General features: G+C 39.3%; 1 protein-coding gene and 1 pseudogene across 2 annotated transcripts in view; one reads left to right on the top strand and one right to left on the bottom strand.

Moving 5' to 3' along the window:
* Positions 1 to 21,915, top strand: part of LOC308393807 (uncharacterized protein) — an 810,936-nt gene that overhangs the window by 515,812 nt on the left and 273,209 nt on the right. The window lies entirely within an intron of this gene.
* On the bottom strand, positions 5,814 to 9,852 carry LOC308399955 (neuroligin-2-like; annotated as a pseudogene). The gene is made up of 4 exons (XR_013974686.1): positions 9,814 to 9,852; positions 7,946 to 8,116; positions 7,075 to 7,377; positions 5,814 to 6,769 (listed from the first exon to the last, which is right to left on the bottom strand). The product of XR_013974686.1 is annotated as a neuroligin-2-like (transcript).

The raw sequence follows: 21,915 nt of genomic DNA, 5'->3' as shown, positions 1-21,915 counted from the left end.
CGGGAGAATCATTTCTTGTTCGCATTTCTGAGAACGCACATCAGGATGGCCTCCGTATCACTGCCACGCAGGAAGAACCTCTCCGCGCAACAGGCTTTGGCTTTGCTTCAGAAAATGGACGAAGCAGATTCTGATGGAGGAGAGGTTTCATTTGTCCAGCAGGCCACTGATACCTCCTCAGAAGAATCTGAAAAGGAGACGGAACAAGAACCCAACATGCCGATGTAGCCAGATGGGCTACTCGCCTTCCGTTTTTTCTTCTCTCATTCTCTCTCGCTCGCTCTACCACCCTCGCTCTCTTTCCGCTGCACTCGCTCCTTGTATCAGGTGATCGGGTTAATTGGGAACCCACCTGCACATTGATTGCAGGGCGGCGCTAGCCCGTATAAAGCTAAGCCGATGTTTTGTTGGATTAATCCCTCCTGAGCTTCTGGTGCGATACAGCAGTAAATGCTGGCGTACTGCGACGGACTGGATCCTATTATACAACAGAAAGGACAAAGTGTGGCTCTAACAGCTGTTGAACGCACACAGACTGTGATGTTCTCCACACGTCACCCATCGCTCTGTACTTTTTGAGCATCCAACTGTTTTTCTGCTACATAACATCACTGCAGGAGAAAAACAACGGACAGACAGACAGCACAGTGTGACACGAGCAGGTCAGACCACCTGTGTGATCTCATGAGTCTGTGAGGATATGAGGCATCTTATGGTATCAAAGCCCTGGAGTCTGTCAAACATGGCTACATGTAAACACTGCTACATGTTAGGTGAGCTAACATTTAACTGACTGCACTTTTTTTCTGTCTCAGTTTAGGTCATTTATGTCCTTACTGCGAATCACTGAAAGGAAAAGCTGGCTTTTATCGCTCTGATGTTACGCACATCATGCAGCACAGATTCATCTCTGATCACAAGACTCATGTTTCAAAATAAAAGCGAGCTAAGGCTTGAAAAGAGGACGACGACTTTATGACAATCGCAGAGAAAAGAGCAACGAAACGATTTAAAACTTGATGAAAATGTTTTCTCTCACTGAAAACTAGCAAATCCTAATAAACAGCATGACTGGCCCTCTGCTGTGAGGGGGCTTCAGTGGAGATGACTTCTGCTACAGCGACCTTCCTGCTACCGGATGGTCACATGATAACGATCAACGTTATGACAAAAATCAAATAAATGTCGAAAAAACAAAGACAAAACTGATCGGTGGTAAGGATGAACTCATTTGAAACCTCAAGCTAACGGCCATTTTTTCTTCTCATTACAAACTGCACCTGTTGTCTTTTGTCATCACAAAATAAGCATATCATTCATTCACTCCAAAAACAAAACAAAACAAAACAAAATAAACAAGAAACTTAATATTTACAAATATTTTGTCTGTTTTTTTTCTTACACTTCAGTTCAGTTCAGTTCAGTTCAGTTCATTTTTATTTCAAACATTTCAAACATGTGCCTTCACAATCATTACAAAATATCATTCCATTATTTGTTTGAAAAGGAGTAGGCTGAAGTATTTACTTATTTGTCCCTACCCCCTCAAGTTTTACCTCTCATTCATTTAATTTTTTTTTGTCTTAAATTAAACAAACAACATATGAAACATATAAACATATGAAGTAAAACAAAACATAACATACATAAATCAAAAACAAGAAATTAGCAAGCCCCACCACAGTATAGTTTCTTTCATATGAAAAATACAGAATGTGTATATTTGCAGATACACAAGTTATGGAAAAACAACAAAACAAAACAAAAAAACAAAAAAACAACCAAAAAAGAACCGCAACACCATTACCAGCAACATTACCATCCTGGGTTAACCCCGTTTTCTTCATTCTTATACTTATTTAAAATTAGGTTTTTATATTTTACTTTAAACTGTTTTATGTTTTGACTGTCTTTTATTTCTTCTGTTAGACTGTTCCATAATTTAACTCCTGCAATTGAGATTGACATAGTTCTTAAAGTGGTTCTAGCACTTTGTATTTTTAAATTCCATTTCCCTCTTAAGTTATACCCACCTTCTCTTTCTATGAACAATTTACAGATTTCTTTGGGAAGCAATTTATTTCTGACTTTATACATTATTTGCGCTGTTTTAAGCTTCACCAAGTCTTGGAATTTAATAGCTTGCATTTTGACAAAGAGTGCATTTGTATGGTCCCTGTACCCTACATTATTTATTAATCTAATGGCCCTTTTCTGTATTATAGTTATTGTTTGTGTGTTACTTTTGTATGTGTTTCCCCAGACCTCTACACAGTAGCTCATATATGGCAGTAGTAAAGCACAGTATAAAATGTGCAGTGCTTTCTGATCCAACATATGCTTTGCTTTTCCCAGGACGGCAATGCCCCGTGCCAATTTCCCCCGAACATAAGTAATGTGTGGCTTCCAACAGAGCTTGTGGTCAATGATCACCCCAAGAAATTTTATTTCATTTACTCTTTCTAAATATACATTGTCAACACATATTTCTACTTCGATGTTTTTCTTTTGGTTTCCAAACAACATAAATTTGGTTTTATCGAGATTCAATGATAATTTATTTATATCAAACCACTTCTTTAATATCGTTAATTCCTGTGTGATCATTTCCAAAACCTGTGGCAATTCCCCACCTGAACACAGTATATTTGTGTCATCTGCAAATATTACAAACTTTAAAATCTCCGATACTCTGCAGATATCATTTAAGTACATAATAAACATTTTTGGACCCAGTACTGAACCTTGAGGTACTCCACAAGCTATATCCATCAAATTAGATTTATATTCATTTATTTGTACATATTGTTGCCTATTCCCTACATAGCTTTTTAGCCATTCCAAAACCACTCCCCTAAACCCGTACTTTTCCAGTTTTTTTAATAGAATTTCATGATTAACAGTATCAAACGCCTTCTTTAGATCTAAGAAAACTCCGAGCGCATACCTCTTATTATCCATACATTCCGTTATCTTTTCCATTAAATCTATCAGTGCCAAAGCTGTTGATCTGTTGCTTCTGAACCCATACTGACTATCTGTCATTAATTCATATTTTTCCACAAAACTATCAAATCTTTTTATGAAGAGTTTTTCCAGTATCTTAGAGAACTGGGAGAGTATTGACACTGGTCTATAGTTTGTAAAATGATGTCTTTCACCGGTTTTGTAAATGGGAATAACTTTAGCAACTTTCATTTTTTGTGGAAAAACTCCTTTTTGAAACGACAAGTTGAATATATATTTTAATGGTTTTACGATACCATCAATAACTGTCTTTACCGTTACCATATCAATATCATTCCAGTCTGTACTGGTTTTGTTCTTAAGTCCTCTAACCATGTCATAAATCTCTTTCTCTTCCACTGCTCTTAAAAACATTGAGCTACTATTCCTTTCAATATTTTCACCAGTGTCCCTTTCTATTCCATCAACTTAAAAATGTACAGCTCTGATCTTCTTCCAGATGTTTCGACTCCATCCGTCTCCCAGTTTGGTATTTTCTTCTCTGTCCAGTGACCTCAGAGTGAGCGCTGAATGTGCCACAATGGCGCCCTCTAGTGTTAGCTTATAAAACAGACAAGGAGAAAGAACAGAGCCGAATGAAAGGACTCGTTTGTGTTCTCTCCTCTGCTGTAGCTGTGTGGTGCTGAGGTTAACTACACAACCCCTCGCCACCTCCTTATACACAGGAGTGAGTACAAAAGGGTTCATATGGACGCATCAGCCGGCCGTCCTTCTGCTCGACACTGTTAGCTGAAAGATGATCGGATCATCCTCTGTCCTGTATTTAAGGCTGAGAGTCTTTGTCCAGTCTCTTTTCCACAGCTACTGTCCACAGCACTGATCCACCTGCAGCACAGCCCCACTCAGTTGTTTTATGATTTACATTGTGCACGTTTCCCTTCCACTGAGCTTACAAAACCTCTGACAGGAGAAGTCAGGCATGTGTTTCCCCCACCTCCCCTTTTAGTCAGTAATAAAATAGAAAACAAACAATCAAACAGGCTAAAGCTAGAGCACAAGCAAAGACAGCACCGGTGACTAAGTTCTCCCATACTGGACGTACGCTACCACGTGGGCTCAAACAGCAGCACATCAGCTCAGTTTACATACTGTTGACATCTTCATCAGAGGGTCAGCGGGAGCGCTGCTGAGCTGCAGTCGTCTCCACCAGAGTGACGGAGCAGGAATCACAAACAGCACAAACCCACCATGTTGTTTCCACCCTGTTCAGGAGATCTGAGCCCCCATCCCTTTTTTTCATGTTGCAGCTCTGCACTGCAGGCCCTGAACGCCTCCCGGTTACCCTCAGTGTGCTTAGAGTTTAATTTACAACCGACGAGCTCACAGATCATCTGCAGGCAGGTGAACGAACCCTTAATGTGAGGATAATAGCAGAGCTGAGCTGAGGTCAGAAATAGTCAGGAACGGTGTCGACACAGTGAAGTCAGCTGTTTGGGAATTTGTCTGATTATCAGTTTGGGGGGGGTCGGTGTTAAATAACAAAGGCGGTGTAGGATGGAGAGAGGAGGAGGGAGGGAGCAGTGATGATATGAAGTCAGAATACACATGTGGCAGACATAAGGGGGTCAGACAGGAGCAGCATCAGTCTCTGCTCTGTTTTGTTAATAACGTAGAAAAATAATTTTGTACAATCAAGCTACATCGACGGACGCTTTACCTCACGTACCCTAAAATGAAAAAGTAGTGACAGTAAGACGGAGGCTGCACATGACACCATGACTGAGTTCACAGCTGTTGCTTTGATTCTAACGTTTAAGACTTTTGGCATCGACTCCGTTTTAATAAATGAGTGCTGGGAGGCGTCGTTTGACTTCAGGAGCTCCTGCGATGCTCCTGCGATGCTCCTGCGATGCTCCTGCGATGCTCCTGCGATGCTCTTACTCTGCGGGAGAAAACCAAAAACCAAAAGTAGCAAACATGGAGCGATATGACTCGTTTAGATTTTGGGAAACGTGCATCGACAGGTACAGTGTCCTTTTCCCCGCGTCTTTAAAAATAATTCATGCATAGATCCCCCACTGAGAAAACCCTTTTATATACTTTCTCCTTTGTACACATTTTATATAGAACTATATATAATATCATTTCTCTATATCTATATTTTCAGAAAAATTCTTTCCACACAATAAAAAACAACAATTTAACAAATGCTTCAAACAAAACAACAAAAAGAGAGAAGATGGAAGAAAGAAAATCACGACTGAGGCCAGTTTGGCACTTTGTCATGAGAACATGACAGAACTCTGTTAGTTGACGGTAAATAGCGAAACTCTATTTTTCTTTGGTTTTTCTTCTCCCTCGATGAGAAATGAAACACAGCAGTACTTACTTGGCACCTAAAAATGCTGGTCGAATGAAAGATATCAGTGTTTTCATAGTTATATGTTTAGTGTACGCCTCCCCCCTCCAGACTGCTCAGCAGATCGGGAATTTTTAGAGAAGAGCAGGAGGGAGGCGTGTCAAATGAGAGGAAGAGAGCAGTAATAAAACACGGATGTAGAAAAGAGAAGCATAATGTGCACATAACACACAGGAGATGGAAAAAGAGATGACGCCAACGTAAAAAAGAGAAAACAGCGAGGAGCGAGAGAGCATTCGTCCCTTTGACAAATGTTGGAGGTCTTGAGCCTGGAAACAGCAGACCGTCTTTGAAAACAGTATCTTTGAAAGATCTGAGTCACCCACCCCAAACTGCTCATCTGCTGCTGGACACTTCAGTTGCACCTCCACATGCCACCAGTGGAGGGAGCTGCCAAGTTTTACAGCACATGACGCAGCAGGTGTAGTTGCTTTTGGAGAAAGAAGAGAATAAGAGGACAGAACGAAGGCCCACGTCTAGAGGCCTCCCTTCCAGAGCGGAAGCAGAGCCAGTGTTCCTGGTCCCTAGGTGGCGCTGTGTCGGGCCTGTCCCTACTATACCCTGGTGGTGGAGTGGGGGTGGGGCAGGGTGTTGTTGTGGCCGGTGGAGGGGAATGTGTTGAAGGCGTGAAGAGGCTGCATGCTGGTGATGGTGCTGGGGATCACGGTGATGGTGTATGGCGTCATCAGCGGCACGTTGTCGGGGGCGCGGCGCAGCGCCAGGGTGTAGTCGGGAGGGCAGGCGGGCCGCAGGATGTCGTGGGGTCGCAGGGGCTCCATGTCGTGGTGAGCGTCGTGCTCCCAGTCCTTCATCTGCAGGGACATAATCTCCTCCTCCTGGCTGTGAGCCAGGTCGTTGGCGGGGCCGCCCCGCTGAGGGGACAGCCGGTGCCGGCGCATCTCGTGCCGCTTGTCACGCTTGTAGTAAAGGGCGGCGAAGGCCAGGATGTTGAGGAAGAAGAGCGACGCTCCAACTGCAACTGTCACGCTCAGTTCGGTGGAGTAGTCGCGGGTGTGTCTGGGAAAGAGGTCCTGGGGCGGGCGCTCTGAGCCCTCGGGCTCAGGATCTGATGGGAAGGTAGGGTAAGGATGACGAGTGGTTCGAGGAACGTTGTTTCTGGGCCTCATGGTGCCGGGGTCACGGCCTGCGGGGGAGCGCGTAGTGGTGGGAAAGAGCACGTCGTGCAGGCTGTGAAGATGAGGGACTAATTCCAGCCAAAAGGCCACTTTGTTAGCTCTGTAGTTGTCTCTGACACGAGGTTTCAAACCGATGTGAAGGTACTGCTTGTCCTTCCAGTTGAACTTGGTCCAGATGACCTCCTCGAAGCGGTTGGGCTTGGTATGAATGAACTTGGTGTCCTGAGGGACGGGCAGGTTGGGGTCCCTGGTGGAGCATAAAGGTTAAACGTTTCAGTTCAAAGTTATATTCAGTCTCCATTATAAGTAACATGTGGCATCAATACACTGAATACAGACAGGAGGCCCATTCTCTGTGCAACCTTTAAACTATCTAAGACCAACCGGCTGCTCTGGGATCTGGATGCTTTTGGTGAACCAGTATGTTCAATTCTTCAAAGCCACACGGGAATTAAACTAGCAACCTAGATTCAAGTATTCAACATGACTAGAAGGCTATCAGTGAACATACAGTAACGTGTACAGTTTACACTACTGTGACATGAGGCCTACCCAGTCTTTGCGAAGTTAGTCCAGTAAGTCATGACCACAGCGCTCAGCATCACATCGTTCTTGGAGAAGTTGCACGGGAACAGGTCCGTGGCACCGATCATCGGTACGCCGAACACGTAAGGTCCGTGCGCGGCGTCGGCACTCGGGCCGCGTCTCGGTTTGGCAGTGGTGGTAGAACGTGTAAAAGTAAACTGGGGACTGAAACTCAGCATGGAGTTTGGCAGTGGCCACAGCTGGTGCCACCCACTGGTGGTCCGTAAACAGGAAGCGAGTGAGAAATCTAGAGAGGAAAAAAAACTCTTTCTGATAACAGAAGGAGTGACAGGCAGCAGAGAGGAAGCATGACTGCATTATCCAAACATGTCTGTACTGTGACTGTGGTCCGGCTGTGAGGGGTTCGCAGGCCGATCTGTCAGAAACACCGACACTGAGATTGGGAGCCCACTACCTGGGGGATGATAGCATTACTGCCCACAGAGCCTCAAAGGTTAAGGCGCAGACACGCCGTGATGTGGATGAGTGGCTCTCTTTAGCACGCTTGTCTTGTTTGATGCACTTCACTGGGCTCACATGTTACTGATTCCATTCTTTACTCGCATGTTTTAAACGCTTAAAGCACTTTCACAGCTTTTGATATTCTTTTGAAAATTCATGTGAACTCAAGCTGTCAGAATTGTAATGTAAGCTTTGATAATTGTCCACATTTGTCATTTTGACGATTATCCGTTTATTTTAATGAATACAGCAAACAGAAAAAAACGAACAGATCAACAAACGCGGCTCCTAATGAGACAAAACCTGATGATGCTGCAAAATGCAGTTAAGTGAGAGGAGGCTGTAAAATGGAATAACTGAAAAAGTGGCAGTGTACAGAGGTGGCGTCCTCACCCTCTGGGTAGCCGTAGAGGTTGTCAACAAAGTTGGAGATGGTGTAGTCGAACGCCGCAGCTGAGATGCCGTCGTTGTCCTCACTGTCGTCCACAAACTTCAGCCCCTCTCCCTGGTTCACTCCTATCAAGATGTCATAGTTTAGGAGCTCCCCCTGGTGGAGCAAATAAGGAAGAACATGCTGAGTGCTGGGACAGAGCCTGTGTGCATCACAAGTCTACAACAGGAAGTGCAGCTGAAGCACAGCTTTGTGAATTGGCAGCATTTCATTTCCCAGTAAACAAAATAAAGATTAGCTGTTGCCATGAAATTCCTACTATAAACTGTAAATACTGCAATATATGCAGGGTTCATACACATTTTTAGGGTCAAATTCAAGCACTTTTTAAGCACATTCAAGGTCAATTTTCAAGCTTTTCCAGCACACTACCAAAAAAGAAGCATGTTTCACTTTGCATCACCTCAGTAAGACCTTGTAAAAATTTAAACAAATCATCTGAGGTCGATTTAAATGTCTTTTGTTCCCCTTTTGTTAAAAGAGCAGCACACAAAAATACAGAAAAAGGAAACGGTTGCCTTACATGCATATAGTGTACAAACTCAAAAAACACATTCCTCTTAAAAATGTGCAAATGTGAACAAATCAACTTGTTAGAGATCTTCATCTCCACTGTAAATAAACAACAAGCCAGAAAACAAGAAAACTGCACCAAACACCACAAACACCAACAAATTAATGTCTTCTCATCAGACATTGAAGCTTCTTTCCTGTGTGACATAAAAAATAAGAGACAGATGTTTGTTTGTTTTTTTAACTAGTTAAGCACCCACGCTCAGTCATCCACCCATTCACGCACACATTCACACACTGGTGATGTAGCTACAGCCACCCTGGGGCGCCACCAGGCCCTCTGACCACCACCAGTAGGCAACGGGTGAAGTGTCTTGCCGGGTGAAGTGTCTTGCCCAAGGACACAACGACCGAGACTGTCCAAGCCGGGGCTCGATTACAAGGCGAACTCCTAACTCTTGAGCCACGATCGCCCAGTGGGGACATGGGGACATTTCAATTTCCAGCAGGAAGCTCCCCCTTTTTGTTAAACCCTTTAGATCAGGGGTCGGCAACCTGCGGCTCTTTAGTCCTTATAGTGCGGCTCCGCGTGGTTTGTGAAAATAAATTAGCTGAAGTGTATTTTATTTATGTTAGTTCTTTTTTTAACTTGTAGTTCTAAATTGGAAGATTATTGTGATTTTGCAATATACAAATAAAATTATATTTTCTTATTTTTTCATCGCTCAAAATAAGCGTCACACTCGCGGAAGCCGGTGTACCCGGCGAAACGCCGTGCATTTATCGAGCCTTTCAACCCCAGATAGGCCAATTATGGCTCTTTGGCTCTTTGGCTCTTAAAGGTTGCTGACCCCTGCTTTAGATGAACAGAGTTTTTTAATTAAATACATAATCTTTAATAAATGTTCTCTTTTATAAAAAGTAGGATAATTAAAAAAACTTTTATTATACCGCTATTGAGTAGAAAAAAAACTCGTGTTTTCTGTCGTCTGTTATATAATATTAGTGATGTTTGTGACAATTAATTTCTTAATCGGCTGGACTAACCAATAGTCCACAACCAGGAAACACTGAAATTTTAAGTTAAGTTTGAAAACAGTTTAAAAAAAAATACCCCATTCCAAAATGTCTTGTGACAATCTCATTGGCTTAGGGAGTGATGATGTCATAGATCTTAAGAATCTTAAGTCCTTTGATGTTTTTCCTTAAGTAGGGGTGAGAAACAGCAAGTTTTAGTTCGTTTCAGCAGCATCTGTGTTTGCAGCCTACAAAACGTTCACCACAAGCTCTTCAAAGTCATCGTATAGAAACTCCAACATGTTTCCAAGAAAAAAACAACCAATTCAAAAAGATTACGCCGCCTCTCCTTCCTGGCGTGGCCGGCCAATTTCCCCAAATGGCTCCTCATCCTTCCAAAGGGCGTTAGAGGAGAGTAGGAAGGAAAACTACCTTCTCCAGAAAAAAATGCAACAAATTGAAGAAGAGAAACTTCAACTGGAGGACAAATGTAGACGAATGGAAGCCCAAAATAAAGAGCTGGAAGAAAGACAACAGCGCCAGCCGGACATAAAAATTATTAATGAGGGCTGGGGAATCAAGTTTGCTCAGACCCGAGAGCAGATTGTGCACCTCATTAAAGAAAACAGGCAAAAGAGTGCAGAACTAAAAGAAATGACCAACCAGCTCCAAGACAAGAAAACGATGACTGATAAGATACAACGGGATCTCCAATACATGGACCGAAAAAATCGGCTCCTCCAAAGACAGCTCCATGAAGCTGTGGAAGAAAAGAAAGAATTCCTCCAACAGAAGGAAGAGCAGGACAAAAAGCAACGAGACATGCAGCACGAACTGAAGAGCATGCAGGAAAAATACCGCATGCTGAAAGAAAGCCTGGATGAAACACTGCGCCAAAATAAAGACCTTCTTCAACAGAAAGAGTAACAGCAGGAAAGACTGAAAGAAGGAAAACGTGTCGTCCAGGACTTTGAGTCTAAAAATCTAAAACTGCAAGAGTTTTGTAATCAGCTGGAGGACAAAGCAACTAAAGTGGAAGAAGAAAAGGACAAACTGGAGAAACGCTGCTCACAGATGCAGAGAAGGATCGATCAGATAGCGAGAAACAACTCCGAGCTCGTTAAGGGGATTTTGGTGGAATTCAATAACTTGAAGCGTGAAAACACTCAAATGCAGGCGCAAAAACAACAAGAAGACAAAATACATGAAGACCTGCAGCTCACGCTCCAAGAAATCCAGAAAAGAAACGAGCAGTTAGAAGACAAGCACAAAGAGGTCCAACAGAGAAATGCAGACATGCACAAGGACAAGCTGATACAGGAGGCAACATCCAAACAACTCAAAGACAAGCTTGAAGAACAACAAGCAACATTGGAAGAGGTGGAACAAAGATGTGAGAAACTTGAAGAACAAAACGCAGAAACCATCGATGAGCTGAGAAATCTCATCCTGGAGAAAAAAGCGCTCGTGGAAAAGTGCATGAAAAAAAAGAGAAAATGGTTCCACTTGTTCCGGAGGAGAGACGCTACTGCTTCCTCACCTGATGTAGCCTCGTCTTGCTCCACCTCTGTTAACCCCCCCAACCAGTCCCGGCCGTTGACTGTCCCCTCCTGAGCCTGGTTCTGCCGGAGGTTCCTGCCCGTTTAAAGGCAGTTTTTCCTCCCCACTGTCACCAACTGCTTGCTCAGAGGGGATTGTTGGGCTTTTCTCTCCTCTGCCTTGTTTCTTCATTTACTTGTTTAACTTTTTTCATTATTACTTCATTTTACCTTGTTTCTTCATTTACTTGCTTGTTTAACTTTTTTCAACTTATCTAAATAATAAACCAATTAAATTTATCCTTTGAGTATTTTTCATCTCATCTTTACAGAATCTTTCCAAAACATTTTCAAACATTCAGATCTGTCTTTTATTTTCTTCTTGAAGCCTCATAAATGGTGAACTAAAAACCCGGAACATGGTTTGAAACATAGTTTCAGCTGAAACTGGCAAAACATGCTGTGTGTGTGTGTGTGTGTGTGTGTGTGTGTGTGTGTGTGTGTGTGTGTGTGTGTGTGTGTGTGTGTGTGTGTCAGGATATCACTAGTTAGGTCATCATGTTTAGACTCATTCACTCCAAAATTATTTAGGCCAAATCTTTAAAACAGTGTCATTTCATACACATTTTCAATTCACTTCAATCGCACAAATGCAGAAATAATTATTTGCAGTATCTTATTTATTATGAGAATGTCATGCCTGATCATTTGTACCTACACCACCAAAAATGGGGGCAAAAGGGAGGAGATCATGTTTAATCGGTTATAAGAAAAGGTCAGAAATATAAGTGCCGACATGAGCAGTGTCCACAGAAACCTCTGACTCTCAGCTCAAAGCTCATATAAACCATTTCTACAACCAGCAAACAAACAAAGACACCGAACAGTTAAAAGAGCAGTGACGTCACCACGAATCTGTGGTCAGGTAATATCCATGTTTTGATTGATGATTTTCTGGAGTTAAATGTGAACCGAAGCATATTTTGGGTGTTATATGCTATTAAATACTTTTTAATTTATTTAAAAGTATTTAATAGCATATAACACCCAAAACATGCTGGGTGTGGAAATAAGAAAATCAAAATTTCCTCTGTTTGAGTCACAGTAACTTTGACATAGTAACATTTGCAGTAAGTCCTAAATGTTCACCTTTAAAATCCCTCCCTCTGTTCATTTTGCCCACATCATGTTTCAGTGGTTGGCCTCAGGTTCTTCAGCTTCCTGACAGTCTGAAGTCAGCTGACAGAGTTTCACCTGCTAAATACACAGAAAATCTTGTTAAAGCCGCACAGTTTGCCCAACAGTAATATTCCCATTAAGCCCTTTCTAAACACTTTATAACAATGTGTCATCACTAAATTATAAACTTCTTCTCCAGATCTGCACGACTGCACTTAGTCACAGACTTTATTTAATTGTCCTGCGGCTGCTATCATATATTTTACCAAACAGTTCTTCTCACACAGTCACAGATATATTTCTCTCAATGCAAACTTCACTCATGTCTCAGACAGGAAACTTGAGTTTTTCTTTTTTTTCTGTCCCCACTCATTCAACTAATTAGTGTGAATGCTTGAAAAGCATTCACAGTATTGTTCTTCTAATCTTTATTATTAGTGTGAATGCTTGAAAAGCATTCACAGTATTGTTCTTCTAATCTTTATTAGTGTGAATGCTTGAAAAGCATTCACAGTATTGTTCTTCTAATCTTTATTATTGTGTGGATGCTTTAAGCATCCACACTATTGAGTTCCTGTTTCTCTTTATTGTGTGGATGCTTTAAGCATCCACACTATTGAGTTCCTGTTTCTCTTTATTCTTTATTATTCTTAGGACTTCCGTACACTTTTCGCCGTAGAACTACTTCCACAATTTTTGTGCTATTTTCACCGTTCAAACTTTAAACTATTCAGCTATTTTTGCTTATTCCGGCTATATCTTTTGGTATTTTTAACTATTATACTTTTTAAAATATTCCACTTTTTTCCTTTAATTTGTCCCATTGAAATGAATGGGAAACTTCAGCAATTCTGCTAAAATTTGCTTGTTTTTGAAACTTAACTACTTCCTCATACTTTCACCTAGAACAACCATTCAAATTTTAAAATGTTCACAAATTATTGGGCTATTCAGGTATGACTCAGCTTTTTCAAATCTTTTACTGTTTTACTTTTATGCCTCTTAAAGTTTTGAGTTGCAAAATTTTGATTTTTCACAAAATACATGTGTTGTTATGGTTGCTATGCTCTTGGCTTCCAGTGTGACACTGAAGCTTTTGCAATTTTCACTTCATGTCCGAACAACTTCCTGCTACTTGCTCAATTTTCACTCAACTTCCACAAATTATACATCAAAACGTAGGTATTTTTGCTGGCTTTCAGAAAATGTCACCATCATTGTTGTGGGATTTATAGAATTTTGGCAAATCTCCTCAGACCAACACAAGGTCAGAAAACTCTCCATATAAAGTCAATGGAGAGTTTGTTCAAAATCACCGCTGCATTTCTGTAATGAGAGGCATATTCGAATCGTCATATCTCCTTAACGAAGCAAAGTTAAGACATGAGGCTTGTCCCCGAATATCTTCAGACACCCCTGACGCTCACAATTCAAGAATTTCTTTCTCATCTATTACCGTTCTGAAATGAGTTGGACTTGTTTGAGGGTAGGAAATTCGTCCTTCGCTCAGATTTCTTCAGATTTCAAACTGTGGAAATGAAGCACTTTTTTCTCTCGTCATAACTTTTTGTTGGATTTCCACAGAGACCTGAAAATTTCCATGATTGTTCACCAAAGCCTGCTGTCTCTTACGGTGAAAAAATGATATCGATACTCCAAATAGATTTAGAGTTAGAAAGCGTTGTTTGAGGGCAAGTCAAGGCAGTTTTTGCTTCGCTCTACTCAGTTATGGTGCATTACAAGTCAAATATCTTTAATAATTCATATTTTAATGATAAATTGTTAACACTGGAAGATTCCCCCATCTCTTCTGAACAAAACGGTGTAAGAATGACGGCTCTAGCCCCTACGGTTAGGAAATTATGGTCATTTGTTTGAGGGGAGTCGTCACTATGAGAAATAGGCTGCAATAATCCTGTGCCTCTCTGTGCTGCGTGTGTAAAAAGGATGCACCTGTTTTGGCGGGAAAACGTAAACAGCCACTCTGATTGGTGGATTTAAATTCGGCAGCTCTCTCCCTCTGTGTCTGTGTGTGTGTGTGTGTGTGTGTGTGTGTGTGTGTGTGTGTGTGTGTGTTTAGTGGGAGAGAGAGGACCCTGCCCTTATTTGGCAGCATGTCATTGTAGGATTTAAATTGAATATAGTTAGACTGGTTGACTGGATTAGAGCCTGTGTTTGTGTGTCCCTCTGTGCATTTGTGTTTCAATATGCCTCCATATTTGTAATTTTGTAAGTTATTACTATTCTGCTAAATCATAGTATTTCTGGTACTTTTCGGTACTTGTGCTAAATACAGTATTTCTGCTAAATCATACTATTTCTGCTTTTCATAAGATTTGTGCCTAATATAGTATTTCTGCTAAATTATAGTATTTATTCTTTTTATAGGATTTGTGCATAACACAGTATTTCTGCTAAATTATAGTATTTCTGCTTTTTATGCTATTTGTGCCTAATATAGTATTTCTGCTTTTTATAGGATTTGTACCTAATATAGTATTTCTGCTTTTTATAGGATTTGTGCTTAATATAGTATTTCTGCTAAATTATAGTATTTCTGCTTTTTATACTATTTGTGCCTAATATAGTATTTCTGCTTTTTATAGGATTTGTGCCTAATATAGTATTTCTGCTTTTTATAGGATTTGTACCTAATATAGTATTTCTGCTTTTTATAGGATTTGTGCTTAATAATATAGTATTTCTGCTAAATTATAGTATTTCTGCTTTTTATAGTATTTGTGCTAAAACATAGTATTTCTACTAAATGTAGTATTTATGCTTAATCATAGTATTTCTATATATTTCTGCCAGGTCCCCAGGCAGCCAATCCTCTGTGAGGACTGAGAAATTCAAATTTTCAAATCAGGGCCTGCACGGCTTCCCAGCCAATCATATATGTGTCCTGAGGCATTCAAATTTGCATATTGGGGCCTTCATGGCTTCTAAGCCAGCCAATCATATCAGGGCTGAGGAATTCAAATCCACAAATCAGGGCCTGCACGGCTTCCCAGCCAGCCAATCATATATGTGGCCTCAGGCATTCAAATTTGCATATTGGGGAATTCGTGGCTTCTAAGTCAACAAATCATCCATGTCATATATCTCTAAAAATTCATATTTTAATGATAAATTGTCAACACTTGAAGATTCCCCAATCACTTCTGAACAAAACGGTGTAAGAATGACGGCTCTAGCCCCTATGGTTAGGAAATTATGGTCATTTGTTTGAGGGGAGTCGTCACTATGAGAAATAGGCTGCAATAATCCTGTGCCTCTCTGTGCTGCGTGTGTAAAAAGGATGCACCTGTTTTGGCGGGAAAACGTAAACAGCCACTCTGATTGGTGGATTTAAATTCGGCAGCTCTCTCCCTCTGTGTCTGTGTGTGTGTGTGTGTGTGTGTGTGTGTGTTTAGTGGGAGAGAGAGGACCCTGCCCTTATTTGGCAGCATGTCATTGTAGGATTTAAATTGAACATAGTTAGACTGGTTGACTGGATTAGAGCCTGTGTTTGTGTGTCCCTCTGTGCATTTGTGTTTCAATAAGTTATTACTATTCTGCTAAATCATAGTATTTCTGGTACTTTTCGGTACTTGTGCTAAATACAGTATTTCTGCTAAATCATACTATTTCTGCTTTTCATAGGATTTATGCCTAATATAGTATTTCTGCTAAATTATAGTATTTCTGCTTTTTATAGGATTTGTTTCTAACATAGTATTTCTGCTAAATTATAGTATTTCTGCTTTTTATAGGATTTGTGCCTAACATAGTATTTCTGCTAAATTATAGTATTTCTGCTTTTTATACTATTTGTTCTAAATTATAGTATTTCTGCTTTTTATAGGATTTGTGCTTAATATAGTATTTCTGCTAAATTATAGTTTTTCTTCTTTTTATAGTATTTGTGCTAAAACATAGTATTTCTACTAAATGTAGTATTTATGCTTAATAATAGTATTTCTATATATTTCTGCCAGGTCCCCAGGCAGCCAATCCTCTGTGAGGACTGAGACATTCAAATTTTCAAATCAGGGCCTGCACGGTTTCCCAGCCAATCAAATAAGTGTCCTGAGGCATTCAAATTTGCATATTGGGGCCTTCGTGGCTTCTAAGCCAGCCAATCATATCTGAGGGCTGAGGAATTCAAATCCACAAATCAGGGCCTGCACGGCTTCCCAGCCAGCCAATCACATATGTGGTCTCAGGCATTCAAATTTGCATATTGGGGAATTCGTGGCTTCTAAGTCAACAAGTCATCCATGTCATATATCTCTAAAAATTCATATTTTAATATTAAATTGTCAACACTTGAAGATTCCCCCATCTCTTCTGAACAAAACGGTGTAAGAATGACCGTTCTAGCCCCTACGGTTAGGAAATTACGGTCATTTGTTTGAGGGGAGTCGTCACTATGAGAAATAGACTGCAAAAATCCTGTGTCTCTCTGTGCTGCTGCGTGTGTAAACAGATGCACCTGTTTTGGTGGGGAAAAGTGCACAGCCTCTCTGATTGGTGGATTCAAATTCACCAGCTCCCAGGCTGACCTAGAAACTTACTTCTCTCTCCCTGTGTGTGTGTGTGTGTGTGTGTGTGTGTGTGTGTGTGTGTGTGTGTGTGTGTGTGTGTGTGACAGAGAGAGAGAGAGAGAGAGAGAGAGAAAGGCTTTTAATGGGATGATCTCATTCTAAGATTTAAATTCAATATATTTAGACTGGTTGACTGAATTGGATCTTGTGTGTGGGTCTTTCTGTGCATGTGTGTTTCCTCATGTGTACATATTTGTGATTGTGTGGCTGTAATAAATTTTTTTGCAGATTTTTGTCATTTAACAAGTATATTTGAGGGACCCTCAGCATGTTCAGCATTTTTTCAGCTGTCCATTTTGCTTTTCCAATTTTTCTGTTTAACTTATTACTATTGTGCTAAATCATACTATTTCTGCTATTTTATAAGATTTGTGCTTAATATACTATTTCTGCTTTTATAGGATTTGTGCTTAATATAGTATTTCTGCTAAATGTAGCATTTATGCTTAATCATACTATTTCTGCTTTTCATAGTATTTGTGCTTAATATAGTATTTCTGCTAAATTTAGTATTTCTGATTAATTATAGTTTTTCTACTAAATCATAGTACAGTATTTCTGCTTTTTATGGGATTTGTGCTAAAACAAAGTATTTCTACTAAATGTAGTATTTGTGCTTAATCATACCATTTCTGCTTTTTATAGGATTTGTGCTTAATATAGTATTTCTGCTAAATTATAGTATTTCTGCCAAATTATAATATTTGTGCTAAAACATAGTCTCAATTTAAAATTACAATATTCATAGTTCATCACAGTGTCTCTGGTAAATCACAATATTTCTGCTCTGTTGTACTATTTTTCTAAATCATAGTGTTTCTGTAATGTTTAAGTATTTTTGGCTAAATATATTCTTTCTGTTATCTTATACTATTTCTCCTAAATTCTTGTATTTTTGAGAAGTTATCATGTTTCTGGTAAGTTACAATATTTCTGCTAAATTCTGCTATGCTATTGTATTTCTGCCAAGTATTATGTTTCCTCTAAGATATTGCAGTTCTGCTAAGTTATTCCATTTTAGCAAAGTTGTTTTGCTTCTGCAAAGTTTTTACAATTTCTGCAACTTTTCAGCTTTTTCAGCTACTTTTTGCATACAGCTTCAGCTTTAAGCATCCACACTGCATTTTCGCAGGAAATGCAAATTTTTCTAGTTGTGTGGATGCTTTAAGCATCCACACTATTGAGTTCCTGTTTCTCTTTATTCTTTATTATTATTGTGTGGATGCTTTAAGCATCCACACTATTGTTTTCCTGTTTCTCTTTATTCTTTATTATTGTGTGGATGCTTTAAGCATCCACACTATAGAGTTCCTGTTTCTCTTTATTCTTTATTGTGTGGATGCTTTAAGCATCCACACTATTGAGTTCCTGTTTCTCTTTATTGTGTGGATGCTTTAAGCATCCACACTATTGAGTTCCTGTTTCTCTTTATTCTTTATTATTCTTAGGACTTCCGTACACTTTTCGCCGTGGAACTACTTCCACAATTTTTGTGCTATTTTCACCGTTCAAACTTTAAACTATTTAGCTATTTTTGCTAATGCCGGCTATGACTTTTGCTATTTTTAACTATTATACTTTTTAAAATATTCCACTTTTTTCCTTTAATTTGTCCCATTGAAATGAATGGGAAACTTCTGCAATTCTGCTAAAATTTGCTTGTTTTTGAAACTTAACTACTTCCTCATATTTTCACCTAGAACAACCATTCAAACTTTAAAATGTTCATAAATTATTGGGCTATTCAGGTATGATTCAGCTTTTTGAAATCTTTTACTGTTTTACTTTTATGCCTCTTAAAGTTTTGAGTTGCAAAATTGTGATTTTTCACAAAATACATGCGTTGTTATGGTTGCTATGCTCTTGGCTTCCAGTGTGTCACTGAAGGTTTTGCAATTTTCACTTCATGTCCGAACAACTTCTTGCTACTTGCTCAATTTTCACTCAACTTCCACAAATTATACATCAAAACGTAGGTATTTTTGCTGGCTTTCAGAAAATGTCACTATCATTGTTGTGGGATTTATAGAATTTTTGCAAATCTCCTCAGACCAACACAAGGTCTCAAAACTCTCCATATAAAGTCAATGGAGAGCTTGTTCAAAATCATCGCTGGATTTCTGTAATGAGAGGCATATTCGAATCGTCATATCTCCTTAACGAAGCGACTTTAATACATGAGGCTTGTCCCCGAATATCTTCAGACACCCCTGACGCTCACAATTCAAGAATTTCTTTCTCACCTATTACCGTTCTGAAATGAGTTGGACTTGTTTGAGGGTAGGAAATTCGTCCTTCGCTCAGATTTCTTCAGATTTAAAACTCTGGAAATGAACCACTTTTTTCTCTCGTCATAACTTTTTTTTGGATTTCCACAGAGACCTGAAAATTTCCATGACTGTTCACCAAAGCCTGCTGTCTCTTACGGTGAAAGAATGATATCGATACTCCAAATAGATTTAGAGTTAGAAAGCGTTGTTTGAGGGCAAGTCAAGGCAGTTTTTGCTTCGCTCTACTCAGTTATGGTGCATTAGAAGTCAAATATCTTTAATAATTCATATTTTAATGATAAATTGTAAACACTGGAAGATTCCCCCATCTCTTCTGAACAAAACGGTGTAAGAATGACCGCTCTAGCCCCTACGGTTTGGAAATTATGGTCATTTGTTTGAGGGGAGTCCTCACTATGAGAAATAGGCTGCAATAATCCTGTGCCTCTCTGTGCTGCGTGTGTAAAAAGAGGCACATGTTTTGGCGGGAAAAAGTACACAGGCTCTCTGATTGGTGGATTCAAATTCAGCAGCTCCCAGGCTGACCTAGAAACTTACTTCTCTCTCCCTGTGCATTTTTTTGCTGATTTTTTCATTTAACAAGTATATTTGAGGGACCCTCAGCATGTTCAGCATTTTTTCAGCTGTCCATTTTGCTTTTCCAATTTTTCTGTTTAACTGATTACTATTGTGCTAAATCATACTATTTCTGCTATTTTATAAGATTTGTGCCTAATATAGTATTTCTGCTAAATTACAGTATTTCTGCTTTTTATACTATTTGTGCTAAAACATAGTATTTCTACTAAATGTAGTATTTATGCTTAATCATACTATTTCTGCTTTTTATGGGATTTGTGCCTAATATAGTATTTCTGCTTTTTATAGGATTTTTGCTCAAACATAATATTTCTACTAAATGTAGTGTTTATGCTTAATCATCCTATTTCTGCTTTTTATAGGATTTGTGCTTAATATAGTATTTCTGCTAAATTATAGTATTTCTGCTTTTTATAGTACTTGTGCTAAAACATAGTATTTCTACTAAATGTAGTATTTATGCTTAATCATAGTATTTCTATATATTTCTGCCAGGTGCCCAGGCAGCCAATCCTCTGTGAGGACTTAGACATTCAAATTTTCAAATCAGGGCCTGCACGGTTTTCCAGCCAATCATATATGTGTCCTGAGGCATTCAAATTTGCATATTGGGGCCTTCAAGGCTTCTAAGCCAGCCAATCATATCTGAGGGCTGAGGAATTCAAATCCACAAATCAGGGCCTGCACGGCTTCCCAGGCAGCCAATCATATATGTGGCCTCAGGCATTCAAATTTGCATATTGGGGAATTCGTGGCTTCTAAGTCAACAAGTCATCCATGTCGTATATCTCTAAAAATTCACATTTTAATGATAAATTGTTAACACTGGAAGATTCCCCCATCTCTTCTGAACAAAACAGTGTAAGAATGACCGCTCTAGCCCCTACGGTTAGGAAATTATGGTCATTTGTTTGTGGGGAGTCCTCACTATGAGAAATAGGCTGCAATAATCCTGTGCCTCTCTGTGCTGCGTGTGTAAAAAGATGCACCTGTTTTGGCGGGAAAACGTAAACAGCCACTCTGATTGGTGGATTTAAATTCGGCAGCTCTCTCCCTCTGTGTCTGTCTGTGTGTGTGTGTGTGTGTGTGTGTGTGTGTGTTTAGTGGGAGAGAGAGGACCCTGCCCTTATTTGGCAGCATGTCATTGTAGGATTTAAATTGAATATAGTTAGACTGGTTGACTGAATTGGATCTTGTGTGTGTGTCTCTCTGTGCATGTGTGTTTCCTCATGTGTGCATATTTGTAATTGTGTGGCTGTCATAAATTTTTTTGCAGATTTTTGTCATTTAACTAGTATATTTGAGGGACCCTCAGCATGTTCAGCATTTTTTCAGCTGTCCATTTTGCTTTTCCAATTTTTCTGTTTAACTTATTACTATTGTGCTAAATCATACTATTTCTGCTATTTTATAAGATTTGTGTTTAATATAGTATTTCTGCTTTTAATAAGATTTGTGCTTAATATAGTATTTCTGCTAAATGTAGTATTCATGCTTAATCATACTATTTCTGCTTTTATAGGATTTGTGCTTAATATAGTATTTCTGCTTTTTATAAGATTTGTGCTTAATATAGTATTTCTGCTAAATGTAGTATTCATGCTTAATCATACTATTTCTGCTTTTCATAGGATTTGTGCTTAATATAGTATTTCTGCTAAATGTAGTATTTCTGATTAATTATAGTATTTCTGCCAAATTATAATATTTGTGCTAAAACATAGTCTTAATTTAAAATTACAATATTCATAGTTCATCACAGTGTCTCTGGTAAATCACAATATTTCTGCTCTGTTGTACTATTTTTCTAAATCATAGTGTTTCTGTAATGTTTAAGTATTTTTGGCTAAATATATTCTTTCTGTTATCTTATACTATTTCTCCTAAATTCTTGTATTTTTGAGAAGTTATCATGTTTCTGGTAAGTTACAATATTTCTGCTAAATTCTGCTATGCTATTGTATTTCTGCCAAGTATTATGTTTCCTCTAAGATATTGCAGTTCTGCTAAGTTATTCCATTTTAGCAAACTTCTTTTGCTTCTGCAAAGTTTTTACAATTTCTGCAACTTTTCAGCTTTTTCAGCTAGTTTTTGCATACAGCTTCAGCTTTAAGCATCCACACTGCATTTTCGCAGGAAATGCAAATTTTTCTAGTTCTTTATTATTATTATTCCGGGTGTTTCCGTAC

Source organism: Rhamphochromis sp. 'chilingali', assembly GCF_963969265.1.
Source record: "Rhamphochromis sp. 'chilingali' genome assembly, chromosome: 1".
Lineage (NCBI taxonomy): Eukaryota > Metazoa > Chordata > Actinopteri > Cichliformes > Cichlidae > Rhamphochromis > Rhamphochromis sp. 'chilingali'.
The sequence above is the reverse complement of the archived record's forward strand: the minus strand, read 5'-3'. Positions and strand labels throughout refer to the sequence as shown.